The sequence below is a fragment of the Elaeis guineensis genome, chromosome 9, assembly GCF_000442705.2.
Source record: "Elaeis guineensis isolate ETL-2024a chromosome 9, EG11, whole genome shotgun sequence".
Classification (NCBI taxonomy): Eukaryota; Viridiplantae; Streptophyta; class Magnoliopsida; order Arecales; family Arecaceae; genus Elaeis; species Elaeis guineensis.
Window position 1 is genome coordinate 63472158 of NC_026001.2, and position 17836 is coordinate 63489993.

The window sequence follows — 17836 nt, forward strand, 5'->3', positions numbered from 1 at the left end:
AGTGACCCAAACCCAAAACTCCCTTGACCAACTCTATGGGAGATTAGGTTAACCCAAGCCCATGTACACCCATGACTCAACCTAATCTCACCTATCCAGGGTCCAGACCTAGCCCATAAAGAGTTGGTCCCTTGAGGCCCACATAACCTAGACCTCAAGAACCCGAAAGGCCCACAGCCTTTCAACCTAGGGCCCAACTAGCCCTAGAGCCTCCATGAAGCCCTCATGAATGATGGACCTTGGCCTTAGCCTTGATCCCCTGGGCTTGGCCACACCACCTGAATCATAACATCCTCTATGATGATCCTTCGATCGAGAATATTTAAAAACTAACTACTAATAATGTATATCTCAAATTCTCAACTCTTTGAAAATATATAAAATCATCTTTATTAATTTTTAGGATAAATCATAGATACATAAATATAATTAAAAATAAAAATATTTTTTATTAATAATAAAAATTTATAAGTATAAATATAAGTCTTAAAATTATAAATTTGTCGGCCAACAATTAGCTTTCTAGGGTACATATCTAATATGTTTCACATCCTAGTCACAGTGATTCATCAGCATCTTTCCCCGCTACCAGTTTTTAGATCATCCTGCATATTCCAATCAAATTTAAGACCATCTACATCCATAACCATGTCTACCATTTTGTCTGTATTTCTTCCTACTGATGACTTCTAACCCTTACAATTATCTTCGACATCCCTCCATGCAGGTACTAATGCTTGTAGTTTGGCATAAATCTACTCCCATATAAATGGACAATTATTGTGTCCCTATTAAACATTTCTTTATTGATACATTTCTTACAAGGACAATGAGTCCATCCTTAAACTAAAAGTACAGTATTTCAAAAGTATAATCATAGAAGTACCTGACACCCTCCTTATATTCAGTAGAAATCATCCCATCGACTACTCTATGGTCCATCCTACTATGGTCCATGGCACACTATCTAAGGATTTGCATATACAAGTATAAGACAAAATGCCTACCAAATATTTTATCACTTAAAATGGCTTACATAATAAATACATTCTATCATCGACTAATAGGTACAGAAGGTCCTATCCCATTCAGGAACTACATTAATTCTATAGGTCAATTACAGTAATCAAATGATATGCAATAGGGATTGAAAAAAAATTGATAGTATTTTTTCTTAATTTTCTCTACACGATTGAAGATGTGTGAGAAGAACTAAAAAAAATACTATCTAAAATTTCTTTCGAACCCTCAACATATGTCTGATTACTATAATTATCTATAGAATTAATTATAATTCTCAAACTATCAAACTGGACAATCAATTGATCAATGTACATAATTTTCAATTCATACAAAAATATATAAATATAATAGATGCCGTAGAATATGTACATTAATGAAAAAATGGGTCTATCATTATATGCAATGCAATACTTTTAAAATTTTTAAAATACTAGATTTTTAAGTAAAGGACATCATTGCAAATGGGGATGGTCGAGATGCGCATCCCACGCATGTAGACTTGGATTGTGCTAGATGATTAGGCCGTGCAAACACACCAGTATAATATCTAGGCAAATTTCATTTTGAAGGTTTCAAAGTATCGAGCGGGATTGCAAATAAAGCTGGAAATGGGCCAGAGTGGGCTAGGCTACACCCCTCCTTGAGTCTAATCTAAATTTTTTTTTTGGACTTCAGGCCTGGCCTAGGACCTAGAGTCTAATCATCGAGCTGCTCCGACCATCATTAAGGTAGATGAGTAGACCAAAATCGATCCGATGGTGGCCCGACCTCGAACCTCTACCATCGAAGGTAGTAGAGCTACTCTTATCAGAGAGCTTCTCAAAATAGTTCCACCTCCTGAGAATAATATTAATTTAAATAATATTATTAATAATAATATTTAAATTAATAATATTATTAATTTAAATATTATTAATATTTAAGTTAATAATATTTAAATTTAAATATTATTAATTTAAAATTAATCAGATAAATATAATTTTAAATATTAAAAATTTAAAAAGCTAGAAACAGATTGTAGCAACGACGATGGAGCCATCACCATCACCATCGCTAAAAATCACCTTGTGGCTCCAATCACGGTGGGGGTCCGACAGCGGGTCAGTGATGGGTCTGATGTGGTCTGGCTGCGAGTCGGTGGTGTAGCACTCAGGGGCTTGGAATCTGAAGGGGGGAGGTGGGGGCGACAATTCGATGGCACGCACAGCACAGTAGCGGGGCATAAGAAGAAGAGGGGAGGCCAGATTCGGTAAGGGAAAGCTTGATCCGATGGGGCATGATGGTGGGGAAGCAAAAGGGGAATGCCGAAAAGATGAAGGAAGGCCAGGCAATGGGATGCCGATGTCAGGACATGATCGAAGTGCTGGGGAAGAAAGGGTGGGGCTCAGGAAGCTTCGATTCGGTATGGGATGCCAAATCTGACGTGGGGATGGTGGTGTAAAGCTAGGGGGAGGCGGTCGGGGCTCGGAGAGGCAAGAGGCGACAGAGGGGCCCAAGATTCGTGGATGGGACCTCAGGGAGGTGAAAGGGGGGCATGGGCTGGGGGCTCAAGATCCGACAGATGAGGGCTCAGGCAGATGGCCGAAGGGAGGTGGGCCAAGGGCTTGGGGAGGCGACTGGGGGCTCGGAGAGGCGATCGGGAGCTCAGAGAAGCCTGATCCGATGGTGGGGGGAAGAGGAGAACCAGAGGCGGCGAATGGAAGATGGGTCGGGGGCTTGGGAAGGCAGTCGGAGGCTCAGGAAGGGGAAATCGGGGGGAGGTGGTCGGTCATCGATGGGGGAGCCAATCCAGAAAATGAGTGAGGGGTGGGGGAGAATGAGATGGGGGTGGGGGAAAAATTAGGGCATGCAGGGAAATAAAAAGGAGAGGGGGAATTTAGGGTTATTAGTGATGAAAAAAGCCATCGCTAATAAGATCACTCCGTCACTAATAATTGTACAATCAAATTAAAAAATATATATCTTTTATTAGCGATGCAACATACCATCACTAAAAGCCAAAAAAATCATTGCTAATAAATTTTTTTTTTATGATGGCACAACTATTGGTTGTCATTTGTTGTCAGCAAAAAGCATTATTAGCGACTAAAAAGCATTATTAGCGATGGCATTTTGCTGTCGCTAATAGCCATCGATAAAGGTCTTTTTTCTTGTGGTGTCTTTATAGACTTTTACCATCATCATTCCACATTTGAAAGAGATAAAAATAGATGGAGGTGTAGCACTAGGCTACAATAGAAGAGTATAGTACTAGGCTATGTTAAACATGTAGTGTTAGGCTACAGTAGGAGTGTAGTGCTAGACTATGGTAAAGGTGTAGTATTGTGTTGTAGCAAGATGCCAAATAAAAGAGAAATTGAAGAAAATAAAGATCAATGCAAACTAAAGATTTACATAGAAAACCCTCTGAATCCAAGAAAAAAATCATAGATAGAGATAGTTGGAGATTTTTCTCTATGTTCAATATTGCAGATTATAGAGTATGAGACAAAAAATTCTAGAAAAGCACTCACACCTCAAAAGGTAACATACCTCATCAAAATAGGTATATAGAGATATCAATAAAATCAGATTGGATCCATACTGATAAGATAAAAAGGCCCTATTAACTCTATGGCTAGTGCTAATCTAAATGCGAGACACTTCTACATGTTGGATAATAATTAAAAGCTAAATTACACCAACTCCTAGAATAAATGACTAAAGTAAAGACAAAGAAAAAGATAAATTAATGGGATTATTTATCCAAGTGTCATGCCCCATCTGTTGGGAAATGTATCCCAAAAAGCCAATCGTCAAGCTGTTGACGGTAGAGCAACCAAGTATTGTAATTGATTTGTTAATAAATAAAATATATTTGTATTTTCATCATAAGCTTTCATCTTCTAATGAACTCCGTTGTTATGATGAAGTCCTTAGGACTATTTAGATTCGATAAAGAGAGGATTTATCGATTAGTCCTTAAAACAGTTCACGACCAAATGATAGGCTGTTAATAAGGACGACAGCTTCTATCGAGCATAGGTTGCTGTAGGCCATATGGGTTGGTTGTCCTCTTAACCAAAGAGTGTGGAGACACTGGTATGGCATACAGGTGAGATGTACTGGTACATCATCATTGAACGTGACCAACTCCAGAGTATTCTGCTGTCGAGAATGTCTCTGATGGGATATAGGTATAAGTGTCCCTTAGACCTGAGATCGCTCAGTGACTTGCAAGCAACTCACTGTGCTTTGATACTGGACTAACTGAATTTTTAATTCAGAGATGGAAGGCTTCTGGGCATAGTCAAGTACTTGCAAAGTCAGAGTGTGATCGAGATGGGATTGACCACTCCAAGAGTTGGAGAAGAATGAGTCGCTGTATTTTAATTTAGCAAAACCTTGGCCAGGATAATCCATCAGATGAATTTGATATTTTGAAATACAATGTGGACAACCTGATCAGAGTTGACAGTTGAACTCTGGGGTGTCCTATGATCATTTTGGTCAAGGGGATGAATTATATGAAAACTATATCCGCATGGGTTCTAAGGATGTTGTTCTACACATTCGACCTATCCAGTCGTCGGGTACCATTGCTAGATGGTCACTTTGATTGGTACAAAAATTTATTCCTATACTACCGCTTAGGTTCGAACCTATGAGGTCACACACATTAGAGTTTATGATCCGATCGGATGGTTGATCAACGATTAAGAATCGTTCTAGGGTTAAATGATCAATACGATTGACATTTAACCCAGTGCAAGTGTTGTAGGAGGATCGATTAGCAATTCGATTGCTAATTGGCTTAATTTGATTAAGCCAATGGGTTGAGATTAAGTCTAATTAAATATGATTTAATTAGATTTAGTTTGGGCTTGATTGGATCAAGTCCAATTGGTTTATTGGATAAGCCAAGTGCAAGAAAAAACTAGTCCCAGTTCAACTAGGACTTGGGTCAATCTAATTTCTAATTTGATTAAAAAATTAAATCAGATTTAAATCTAATTTAATCTGATTAAATTAGATTCTTAATTGGGTTAAGACCTATTTTAATTGAGTTTATCTAATTTTGTTTTGATTTGATTTGAGAAACCAAATTAAAACAAGTCATAAGATAGAATCCTAGTAAGACTAGGATTCCACCTTGCGCCACATAAGCCTTCCCCACGCCCTCTCTCTCATTCAACACCAATCTCTCTTATTTTGTGTGACAAAAGCCCTCTCCTAGGTCTCTCCCACATTTACAAAAGGTTTCCTCTCTTCTTTCTTACATGGAAGGTGGTTTGGATCAAATCAAAAAGGAATAAGTTTGGATTTCAATTCTATGAGATAGAGTTTTAGAAATCCAAAACTCTTTCAATTTTGCACCGAATCTATCCAAATTTTTTTTTTGAATTTTTTGGCTTTTAGGGTACACATTGTGTACCCTTTCTGTAATCCATGCATGAAAATAAGGAGGTGGTGCTCAAGAGTTGGGCACCCCTTAACTTGCCATGTTTGGATAAGCCTTGACTAGGTATTTGACCTAGACAAGACTTTATCATATCTCTCTATATAAAATGAGTTTCTTTATAAATTTTTGAAAAAGATAGAGATTTGAGAGACCTTTAGGCCACCTAAAAATTAGAGAGAAGACCTTTGGGTCGTGGAGATATAATAGACACAAGTTAGGGTGTCTAGAGAGAGAAATAAGAAGAAGAAGAGGGTCTTCTTCTAGGGTTGTTTGTTTTCATATCTTTCCTCCCTCCATCTTGAGTTTCTGAGAATGTCTCAGATTTGAAACTCTTCTCCTATTTTCCATCTTTGGAAGAGTCTAAATCAAGAAGAAGGAGGCACCTGATCAACCATCAAAGAAGGATCAGCGCAGTACTAGCATACTGTGCTGATTTTCTGAAGCAAGACTTCTGATTGAGATTCGTGGGCTCGTGTGGATGACTCCTAGAGGCCGGACACATGTGCGGCTTGCAACATCATCCTCAAGCCAGATCAGCAGGTTAGAATGTCTAACTTGCAAGGTAATAGATCTGATCTATTGTTTAACACATACATTAGATGTAGTATAGAAACATGTTGATATGATCAACATGTAGTTCATGCTATATTTCTATATTTTAATTTCATGATTTAATTCTATGTAATAATCATGTAATAGATCTTAGATCTAGAATTCTCTAATTTTAAAAAATAAATTTTGATTTATTTTAGTCTTCCGCTGTATGATCTTGAAAAAGTTTCAAGATCTAACCCTGAAACCCTAGATCTGGTTCCTACAATTGGTATCAGAGCCCAGTTCTTTATTACATGATTATTTATATATACTTAGATTATTTCTTAGATTAGATCTAATTTATAATCTGATTATTAAATCTGAAATTAAAATTTTAGATCAATCACGAACTGCAAGGTTGTCCTGCTGTAAGGTTTACCCCTTACAGTACAAAGTTGTTCTAGTTTGTGTAGATCTATCTTTAATCATAAATTTGTTAGATATGATCTAAATTAAATTTATAATTTATTAGATTTAATAGATATTTAAATCTAAATAAAATCTCTTTGTTAATAATTTTTGTGCAAAAAATTATTTAAAGTTGAAATTATTTCAATCACATGAACCTGTTTAGATTAGATCTAAAGTAGTTTCATATTTATTTCACTTGTATCTTGATTATGAATCAAACATGCAATATGGTTGGTAGAATCATATTGTAAAATTATTTTATAAATATGAAAATTATTTTTTGAAAAGTCGAACCCAACCCTCAGCCCAAAACTTAATTAAGAATTAAGAAGTTGTTTGATTAGGTTCTAGGATTATGAATTGAAGAACCTAAGACACAAACCATAACACATTGAGTTAATGGGTTAGTGGAATTAGGTCCATTAATTGGGTTAGACCTATGGTTAGATTAAAGATGGACTTAATTAGAGAATTGACTAAATCTAATCAATTATTGTCTTAGATTAGGTCAAAGATTCTCTAGATCAATTACAATAGTTGTAGTTGGTCAAGTCCATTCTTTAACGAGAACCAAATGGACTTGATTCTTGGCTAAGCGGTCTAGCACGAACTGTTAGGTTGATCTAATCGAAACTAATTAAATCAGTTGGTGTCTAAGGTAAACCAGACTGGTGGTTTTTAATTGGGAGCCCGCTTACCTGGCCATTTCTGATGGTGTCTAAGGCAAGCTTTGGCAGACCCTCTCACTGATCGAACTTACCTGGCCTCTTGGTGAAATTATGTTTTGATCAGATCACTTGACTATTCGAGCTGACCCATGTCAGCTAGGTAAATCAATGTGACTGATTTAGGTGCTCCTAGACCAGCCCTTTTAATGGTCTCCCTTAAGCTGACTTGGTGAAGCCAGTGGGAGGATCATGATAAGCTGGTTCATCTGACCTCATCCTCTATATTATTTAAATCTTCTAAAATTATTAGGTCCTTAAAATGATAAAGTTATGAAGATAACTGAGTCATAGCCTCCCATTAAGGTTTTGATAATGAGTCTATTAACTCAATAATCATTGCAGATCCAAAGGCCTGGTGCTTGTTGACTAATGAAATTATCACTCATCATATGATGACTTGGAAGTGTCTCTCTAATGGTGGTTAGGTGAGCTAATCAAAGTTGGACTTAATCATTCGTTGGTTAGATACACCAAGTATGATCATGTTAATGGTTGGACCTAACCGGATCCTTACAGTGGAGGCCAAAACCTACTGATTAGGTTTCTGGGGTAAAATTAAAATTACTAGAAATTATTTAGAGAAATAATTGGTTATGAACCTATCCTTAGATGTACATGGGTTGGCCAACCAAAGTTGGGCTTGTGTGTAGTCTAAGTGGATTCTAGTACCCACTAAGGAATTAGGTAATTCCTCGAATTGAAGGTAGAGGCTACCAATTCGAATAAAATAGTGGGAGAAATCTTTTGATTAAAGTCAAATCTTTAGGTTTAATGAATTAATTACTAATTAGGTTATGATTTTCTTTTGTACAGATATGGCCACTTCCCTATCGCTTCGATCATTATTGGACAATGATAAGTTGGTGGGACCCAACTTCAGTAGCTGGTACCGAAAGTTGAAGATAGTCCTAGAGCATGAACAGATCTATATGTGATAATGGATCCTGCACCTGAGGAGCCAGCTGTCAATGCACGTGGAACAGTCAGAGACACTTACCAGAAGTGGCTCAGTGACTGGACCACGGTGCGCTGTATCATGCTGGCTGTCATGAGCGACGAGTTCAGTCACAGATTCGAGATGGCTCAGTCAAAAGACATGCTTCAAGTGTTGGAGGATGCCTTTGGCACACCCGATGACGTGGAGAGGCACAAGACTAGTTGTGCCATCTTCAACGCCAAAATGCGGGATGGTGCCTCTGTCACTGATCATGTATTGTACATGATCGAGCTGATGGAATGATTGAGCAAGCTCGGCTTTTCCTTGCATGAGCAGCTTGGGAAAGATGCAATATTGAACTCGCTGTCCAAGTCTTATCTCCCATTCCTCACTCATTATAGAATGACAAAGCCTGAAGTAAACTATCACGGATTATTGGGGTTGCTTCAGAACTTTGAGAAAGATCACCAACTCCATAAGGAGTCGGTGAACTTAGTGGGAGGATCATCTTCTAGTTCTTGACCCTTTAAGAAAGGGAAGAAGAACAAGAAGAAGAAAGTGAAGAAGGTGCAAGTTCAGACTGGGACATCTATGCAGGGTCAGACCAAAAAGATCAAATCCAATAAGAGTCAAGCTGAATGCTTCTTTTGCAAGAAGCGGGGGTACTGGAAGAGGAACTTTCCACAGTACATTGCCTCCCTGGACCCGAGCAGGTAGAGAAAGCAGCAAGTTGTTGCTGGACAAGGTATTTATATGATAACTCCTTGCAATTTCTCTATTTGTGATATAACTGACTGGGTATTGGATACCGGTAGCCCTTACCATATTTGCAATTCGTTGCAGGGGTTGCAGGTCAGTAGGAGATTCGAGCAATGTGAGAGGTTCCTGAATGTTGGAGATGGAAGACCACTTCCAGTTCTAGCATTAGGAATCTTGAAACTTGTATTTGAATCCCATATCGTTATTCTTAATGATTGTCATTTCTGTCCCAATTTCTTTTTAAATGTCATTTCTGTAGGCCTTCTAGCCAAAAATGATTATGAAATTTCAATAAAGAAACAAATTTGTAATATCATTAAGAATGATGTTACTATTTTTTGTGGATATTTGAATAATGGTGTGTATATGTTATCACAATCTGTTAATGTAGTCTATTCAACTGGCAAGCACCCTAGATTAGATAGTGTATCAGATATCTACTTATGGCACTGTAGGCTAGGTCATATAAATAAGAACAGAATAAACAGGTTGACTCAAGAGGGAATCCTCGAAGTCAGTGATTGTGAATCACTTCCAACCTGTGAGTCCTGTCTTCTTGGTAAAATGACAAAGTCACCTTTTACTGGAAAAGGTGAGAGAGCTACTGAGCTCTTGGGCCTAGTACATACTGATGTATGCGGGCCCATGAGCACCAGTGCTAGAGGTGGATATTTCTACTTCATAACTTTCACGGATGACCTATCCCGATATAGATATGTCTATCTGATGAAACATAAGTTGGATTCATTTGAAATGTTCAAACGATTTCGAAGTGAAGTAGAAAAATAAACTGGGAAGAGTATTAAAACTCTTCGATCTGATCGAGGAGGAGAATACCTTTCTAGTGAGTTTCTCACATATCTAGGAAAGAATGGGATTCTCTCCCAATGGACTCCTCCAGGAACACCACAGCATAATGGTGTGTCTGAAAGGAAGAATCGGACTCTGTTAGACATGATCGATCCATGATGGATTTTGCTAGCTTGCGATATCCTTCTGGGGATATGCACTCGAATCGGCCTGTTATCTGTTAAATAGGGTTCCAAGTAAGTTGTAATTAAGACTCCATATGAGATATGGACAGGACGTAAGCCAGCACATTCACACCTTAGGGTCTGGGGGTGCCCGGCCTATGTCAAATGATTAGTCACAGACAAACTTGGACCCAGGTCTGACAAATGCTCATTCATAGGGTACCCCAAAGAGACAAAAGGATATTTTTTCTACCATGCCGATGAACAAAAGGTGTTCGTAGCATTAAGGCAATCTTTTTAGAAAAGGAGTTCCTTGGTGAAGGAATCGTTGCCTCTGAGGTTGAACTTGATGAAGTTCAACAGGTAGAAGGACCGACACCAATAGCTAAACCTGAGTCGGATTTGATTAGATCAGATCCGAAGCCCAATGTACCTGCACCATTAAGGCGATCCGGTAGAGTACCATTTAGCCAGATAGATACTACGATTTCTTGGTCCGGGACGGTGATCCCATCGAACTTGATCAGAATAATGATGATCCGATCACCTATATGGATGTAATGCAGAGACCTGATTTCGAGAAATGGCTTGAAGCCATGAAATCTGAAATGGAGTCCATGAAGGTCAACGATGTATGGACATTGGTTGACCCACCTGAAGGGGTTAAACCCATTGGGTGTAAATGGGTCTTCAAAAGGAAGAGGGGCGCAGATGGAAAGGTAGAGACCTATAAAGCCCGTCTGGTCGCCAAGGGTATCGTCAACGTTATGGTATTGACTATGATGAGATGTTTTCCCCTGTGGCAATACTCAAATCCATTCGGATAATGTTTGCAATAGCTGCCCTTCTGGATTATGAGATCTAGCAGATGGATGTAAAGACAGCTTTCCTAAATGGAGAGCTGACCGAAGAGGTGTATATGATACAACCTGAGGGTTTTACATCCACAGATGAGTCCAAGGTGTGCAAGCTTCAGAGATCTATTTATGGATTGAAGCAAGCTTCTCGAAGTTGGAACATGCATTTTGATAAGATGATCAAAACGTATGGCTTCATTAAGAATGGAGAAGAGCCCTGCATCTATAAATGGGCAAATGGTCCAGTTATGGTATTCCTTATCTTGTACATGGATGACATTCTTTAATCGAGAATGACATCCCCGCACTACAGGAAATAAAAATTTGGTTGTCATCACAGTTCTCCATGAAGGACTTGGGTGAAGCATCCTACATCCTAGAGATGAAGATCTATAGGGATAGACCTAAAAGGATGCTTGGGTTATCCCAGTCCACGTACATAGATACTGTGCTGAAGAGGTTCAGCATGGAGAATTTCAAGAAGGGCTATCTATCGATAGGCCATGAAATTTCTCTCTCTAAGAAGGATTGTCCGACAACTCCTGAAGAGAAAGAGCGTATGAGTAGAGTCCCATATGCTTCAACCGTGGGATCTATCATGTACGCCATGACATGTACAAGACCAGATGTGGCATACTCACTAGGAGTAGTGAGTAGATACCAATCTGATCCTGGAGAAAATCATTGGAAAGTGGTTAAAGCCATCCTTAAGTATTTGAGAAATACTAAGGACTAATGGTTGGTTTCTGGCGAGTCAGATCTGAAACTTGTGGGGTTCACAGACTCTAGCTTCAATCTGACCATGATGACAGCAGGAGTGTGTTGGGTTATATCTTTACTATGAATGGTGGAGCCATCTGCTGGAAGAGTTTCAAGCAGCATACTGTGGCAGACTGTTTGTGAAGCGGAGTACATCGCAGCATCGGATGCCACGAAGGAAGCTGTGTGGCTGAGAAATTCATCAACGAGCTCGGAGTAGCACCCTCCCTCGATGGTCCGATCTGCTCTAATGCGACAGTACTGGTGCCATAGCTCAGGCGAAGGAACCCAAAGCACATCAGCGGACGAAGCACATCTTGCGCCGCTTCCACCTGGTACGGAAGATCATGGATCAAGGTGACGTCAACCTTCAGATGATTGACGGAATGGAGAACCTGGCTGACTCCTTCACTAAAGCCCTGGAGATAAAGGAGTTCAACAATCACAAGTCGAAGATGGGTATTAGATACTGTGTCGAGTGGCTTTAGGACAAGTGGGAGTTGTTGGGAAATGTGTCCCAAAAACCAATCGTCAAGCTGTTAACGGTTGAGCAACCAAGTATTGTAATTGATTTGTTAATAAATAAAATATATTTGATATTTTCATCATAAGCTTTCATCTTCTAATGAACTCCGTTGTTATGATGAAGTCCTTAGGACTATTTAGATTCGATAAAGAGAGGATTTATCGATTAGTCCTTAAAACAGTTCACGACCAAATGATAGGCTGTTAATAAGGATGATAGCTTCTATCGAGCATAGGTCGCTGTAGGCCATATGGGTTGGTTGTCCTCTTAACCAAAGAGTGTGGAGATACTAGTATGGCATACAGGAGAGATGTACTGATACATCATTATTGAATGTGACCAACTCCAGAGTATTCTACTGTCGAGAATGTCTCTGATGGGATATAGGTATAAGTGTCCCTTAGACCTGAGATCGCCTCAGTGACTTGCAAGCAACTCACTATGCTTTGGTACTGGACTAACTGAATTTTTAATTCAGGGATGGAAGGTTCTGGGCACAATCAAGTACTTGCGAAGTCAGAGTATGATCGAGATAGGATTGACCACTCCAAGAGTTGGAGAAGAATGAGTCACTGTATTTTAATTTAGCAAAACCTTGGCCAGGGTAATCCATCAGATGGATTTGATATTTTGAAATATAATGTGGACAACCTGATCAGAGTTGACAGTTGAACTCTGGGGTGTCCTATGATCATTTTGGTCAAGGGGATGAATTATATGAAAACTATATCCACATGGGTTCTAAGGATGTTGTTCTACACATTCGACCTATCCGTCGTCGGTTACCATTGCTAGATGGTCACTTCGATTGGTACAAAAATTTATTCTTATACTACCAGATTAGGTTGGACCTATGAGATCACACACATTAGAGTTCATGATCCGATCGGATGGTTGATCAACGATTAAGAATCGTTCTAGGGTTAAATGATCAATACGATTGACATTTAACCCAGTGCAAGTGTTGCAGGAGGATCGATTAGCAATTCGATTATTAATTAGCTTAATTTGATTAAGCCAATGGGCTGAGATTAAGTCTAATTAAATATGATTTAATTAGATTTAGTTTGGGCTTGATTGGATCAAGTCCAATTGGTTTATTGGATAAGCCAAGTGCAAGGAAAAACTAGTCCCAGTTCAACTAGGACTTGGGTCAATCTAATTTTAATTTGATTAGAAAATTAAATCAGATTTAAATCTAATTTAATCTTATTAAATTATGTTCTTAATTGGTTTATGATCTATTTTAATTGGTTGATTTAATTTTGTTTTGTTTGATTTGAGAAACCAAATTAAAACAAGTCATAAGATAGAATCCTAGTAAGACTAGGATTCCACCTTGCGCCACATAAGCCTTCCCCATGCCCTCTCTCTCATTCAATGCCAATCTCCTCTTATTTTGTGTGAAAAAGCCCTCTCCCAGGTCTCTCCCACGTTCACAAAAGGTTTCCTCTCTTCTTCTTACATGGAAGGTGGTTTGGATCAAATCAAAAAGGAATAAGTTTGGATTTCGAATTCTATGAGATAGAGTTTTAGAAATCTAAAACTCTTTCAATTTTGCACCGAATCTATCCAAATTTTTTTTTTTGAATTTTTGTATCTTTTAGGGTACACATTGTGCACCCTTTCTAGTGATGCATGCACGAAAATAAGGAGGAGGTGCTCAAGAGTTGGGCCCCCTTAACTTGCCATGTTTGGATAAGCCTTGACTAGTATTTGACCTAGACAAGGACTCTATCATATCTCTCTATATAAAATAAGTTTCTTCATGAAATTTTCAAAGAAGATAGACATTTGAGAACCTTTGGGCCATCCAAAAATCAAAGAGAAAGACCTTTGGATCGTGGAGATATAATAGACACAAGTTAGGGTGTCTAGAGAGAGAAACGAGAAGAAGAAGAGGGTCTTCTTCTAGGGTTGTTTGTTTTCATATCTTTCCTCCCCCATCTTGACTTTCCTGAGAGTATCTCAGATCTGAAACTTTTCCTCCTACTTTCATCTTTGGAAGAGTCCAAATCAAGAAGAAGGAGGCACCTGATCAACCATCAAAGAAGGATCAGCGCAGTACTAGCATACTGTGCTGATTTCCTGAAGCAGGACTTCTGATAGAGATTTATGGGCTCGTGTGGATGACTCCTAGAGGCCGGATGCGTGTGTGGCTTGCAACATCATCCTCAAGCCCGAATCAGCAAGGTTAGAACATCTAACTTGCAAGGTAATAGATCCGATCTATTGTTTAACACATACATTAGATGTAGTATAGAAACATGTTGATATGATCAACATGTAGTTCATGCTATATTTCTATATTTTAATTTCATGATTTAATGCTATGTAATAATCGTGTAATAGGATCTTAGATCTAGGATTCTCTGGTTTTAAAAAATAAATTTTGATTTATTTTAGTCTTCCGCTGTATGATCTTGAAAAAGTTTCAAGATCTAACCTTGAAACCCTAGATCTGGTTCCTACACCATCTCCCTAGCACAAATGAGCCCATGATGGATGGCTGCATGTCATGCAAGGTTTTATCCATAAAACATGTAAAGCCTAAAATTTACTTTGTACCAGTGCAAGTAAATTATGATACTTAAGATCTTTAATTTGATAAACAAATCCAACATTACTTTTAAAATCAATTCATGTTAATTACTTAACATTTATTTTTAGATAAAAAGAAAAATGCTTCTAAGTCTTAATTCTTTCGCTTACAGCTCATAATCCCATCCGCATTAGGTGTTGGCATTTGAAAAGAATAAGCAAATAAGAGTAAGCTAAAAGCCCGATAAGTCACCTCTATCATTATTCGATTAAGTATAACATACACAAAACTCAAAATCATAATATATAATTTTTGATTTATACTTTAAGACATACTAAGCAATACAAAGTGTACATATATTCAAAATGATCAACACATTTGAATAAAAGAAGAAGAAAATAAAACTTTTGATCATTGTGTTTAACTATTTCAACTCTTTCTCTTGGCCTTTTGATTATGGTCACAATCGGGCCATGGCAATCCCCAAAAGAGTCTAGATCCTGACTACAATATGCTGCTCATCAGCACATCCCAGTGATCATCTTACTAGAGGTCTAAAAAGAACTAGCTTTGAAATTACATGAGAAAATGTGCCCATGGTAGCATTATTAGTGATTGTCCTACTAGCATGGCCCAAAAGAAAACTAGCTCTTGATTACAATATACTATCAACCAGTATGCACTAGTGATCACCCTACTAGAGGCCCAAAAGATGACTAGATCCTAAATCATGAGATCATGATCAGGCTAGAGAGGATATATCACAATCAATAAATTTGAAAATATTTCATAGTAAAAAGGGTAGCTCATGCTCATGAAATTTATTTAATGCTTAATCCAACTATTCAAAGTCTACTAATACATAGCATACAATATACAGAGATATTATTCATTATTAAGTTTTAATACTTAAATTAATATCTTTCTATCAACACTACAAGAAATAAAATTTAACAATTGTAAAATTGGTTGCTAAATAACAAAAATCGATTGCTAATTTATTTTGTGATCAATAAAAATTGGTTGCAAAAACTCTGGTTGCAAACATTTTGCAACTAATTTTATCAGTGGCAAAATTTTATGATTGATTTTATGATCAAAAGTAAAAAAGATTAAATACACTTTTACGATCGATTTAATGACTGAAAAAAAAAATTATTAATTATTTTATAACCAAATTATCGATCAAAATAATTGGTTGCTAAGTTTTAAAATATTTTTTATTTAAAAAATTGATCATAAAATCAGTCATAATTTATTTTTTATAATATTTTAATTTTTAAAATCGATTGTAAAATCAATCATTAAATTCATTAAAAATTATTAAAATAAAATTTGATTGCAAAATTGATCTCTAATTTTTATTTTATATATTTTTTTTATTTTTACATTATTTTTTATATTATATTATTTTTATTTTTATTTTCTATGGGGCACGCACTGGGCTGCTAGGTGCAACCCAGTGGATGCGCACAAGAGGCCCAACATGTGGCGTACCATAGTCTACCATGCCAATGAGGTTGGCACAGTCCTTGAAGGGAGGCATGGACCGCGATCGATTTTCCTTGATTTCTCATGATCCATTATGGATCAAAGGGCATTTTCCACCCATTTCTCATGGCTCACGTCATCTCTGTGGATCGATTGCATGAAGGTATAGGGAGAGTTCAGAACCCACAACGGCATCCTCTCCAATCCCTCCATCGTAGCGGCAAACAAAAAAGAAATTGGAGATAGGTGGCAGCAAGGAGAAGGGAAGGAGGTCAGTGTGCTCTAGATGGATCGAGATAGAGAAGGAAAACACCTGAGGGAGATCGGTGAAGGCCGACGTCAGTGACAATGGGGAGCACAGTAATGGTAGAGATCGACAGTAGGTGGCGCAAGGAGAAGGGGAAGTGGATCGACGAAAGGAGAAGGGGAGGAGAAGGAGAAGGGGACCATGGGAGGGGGGAGGGGAGGGGGGAATGCATCATCGGGAGGGAAGGGGGGGCTGTCACGGGCAAACTGGAAAGGGGGCGAGGATAAGAGGGGATTTGTGTGGGAAAATATGTCCTAAAAGTCAATCGTCGACCTGTTGATGGTTGAGCAATCTTGTATTGTAATTGATTTGTTAATAAATAAAATATTTTTTGGTATTTTATCATAAGTTTTTATCTTCTAATGAACTCCGCTGTTGTGATGTTCTTAGGACTATTTAGGTTCGATAAAGAAAGGATTTATCGATTAGTCGTTAAAATTATTCACGATCAAATGATAGGCTATTAATAAGGACGACAGCTTCTATCGAGCATAGGTCGCTGTAGGCCATATGGGTTGGTTGTCCTCTTAACCAAAAAGTATGGAGATATTGATATAGTATACAGGTGAGATGTAAGGGTACATCATCATTGAACGTGACCAACTTTAGAGCATTCTGCTATCGAGAATGTCTCTGATGGGATATAGGTATAAGTATCCCTTAGACCTGAGATCACCTCAGTGACTTGCAAGCAACTCACTGTACTTTGGTACTAGACTAACTGAATTTTTAATTCAGTGACGGAAGGCTTCTGGGCACAGTCAAGTACTTACAAAGTCAGAGTGTGATCAAGATGGGATTGACCACTCCAGGAGTTGGAGAACAATGAGTCGCTATATTTCAATTTAGCAAAACCTTGGCCAGGATAATCCATCAGATGGATTTGATATTTTGAAATACAATGTGGACAACCTGATCAGAGTTGACAGTTGAACTTTGAGGTTCCTATGATCATTTTGGTTAAGAGAATGAATTATATGGAAATTATATCTGCATGAGTTCTAAGGATATTATTCTACACATTCGACCTATCTGACCATCGGGTACCATTGCTAGATGGTCACTTTGATTGGTATAAAAATTTATTCCTATGCTACCAGCTTAGATTCGGACCTATAAGGTCACACACATTAGAGTTCATGATCCGATCGGATGGTTGATCAATAATTAAGAATCATTCTAGGGTTAAATGATCAATACGATTGACATTTAACCTAGTGCAAGTGTTGCAGGAGGATCGATTAGCAATTTGATTGCTAATTAGCTTAATTTGATGAAGCCAATAGGTTGAGATTAAGTTTAATTAAATATGATTTAATTATATTTGGTTTGGCTTGATTGGATTATGTCCAATTGGTTTATTAGATAAGCCAAGTGCAAAGAAAAACTAGTCCTAGTTCAAATAGGACTTGGGTCAACCTAATTTCTAATTTGATTAAAAAATTAAATCAAATTTTATTCTAATTTAATCTGATTAAATTAAGCTT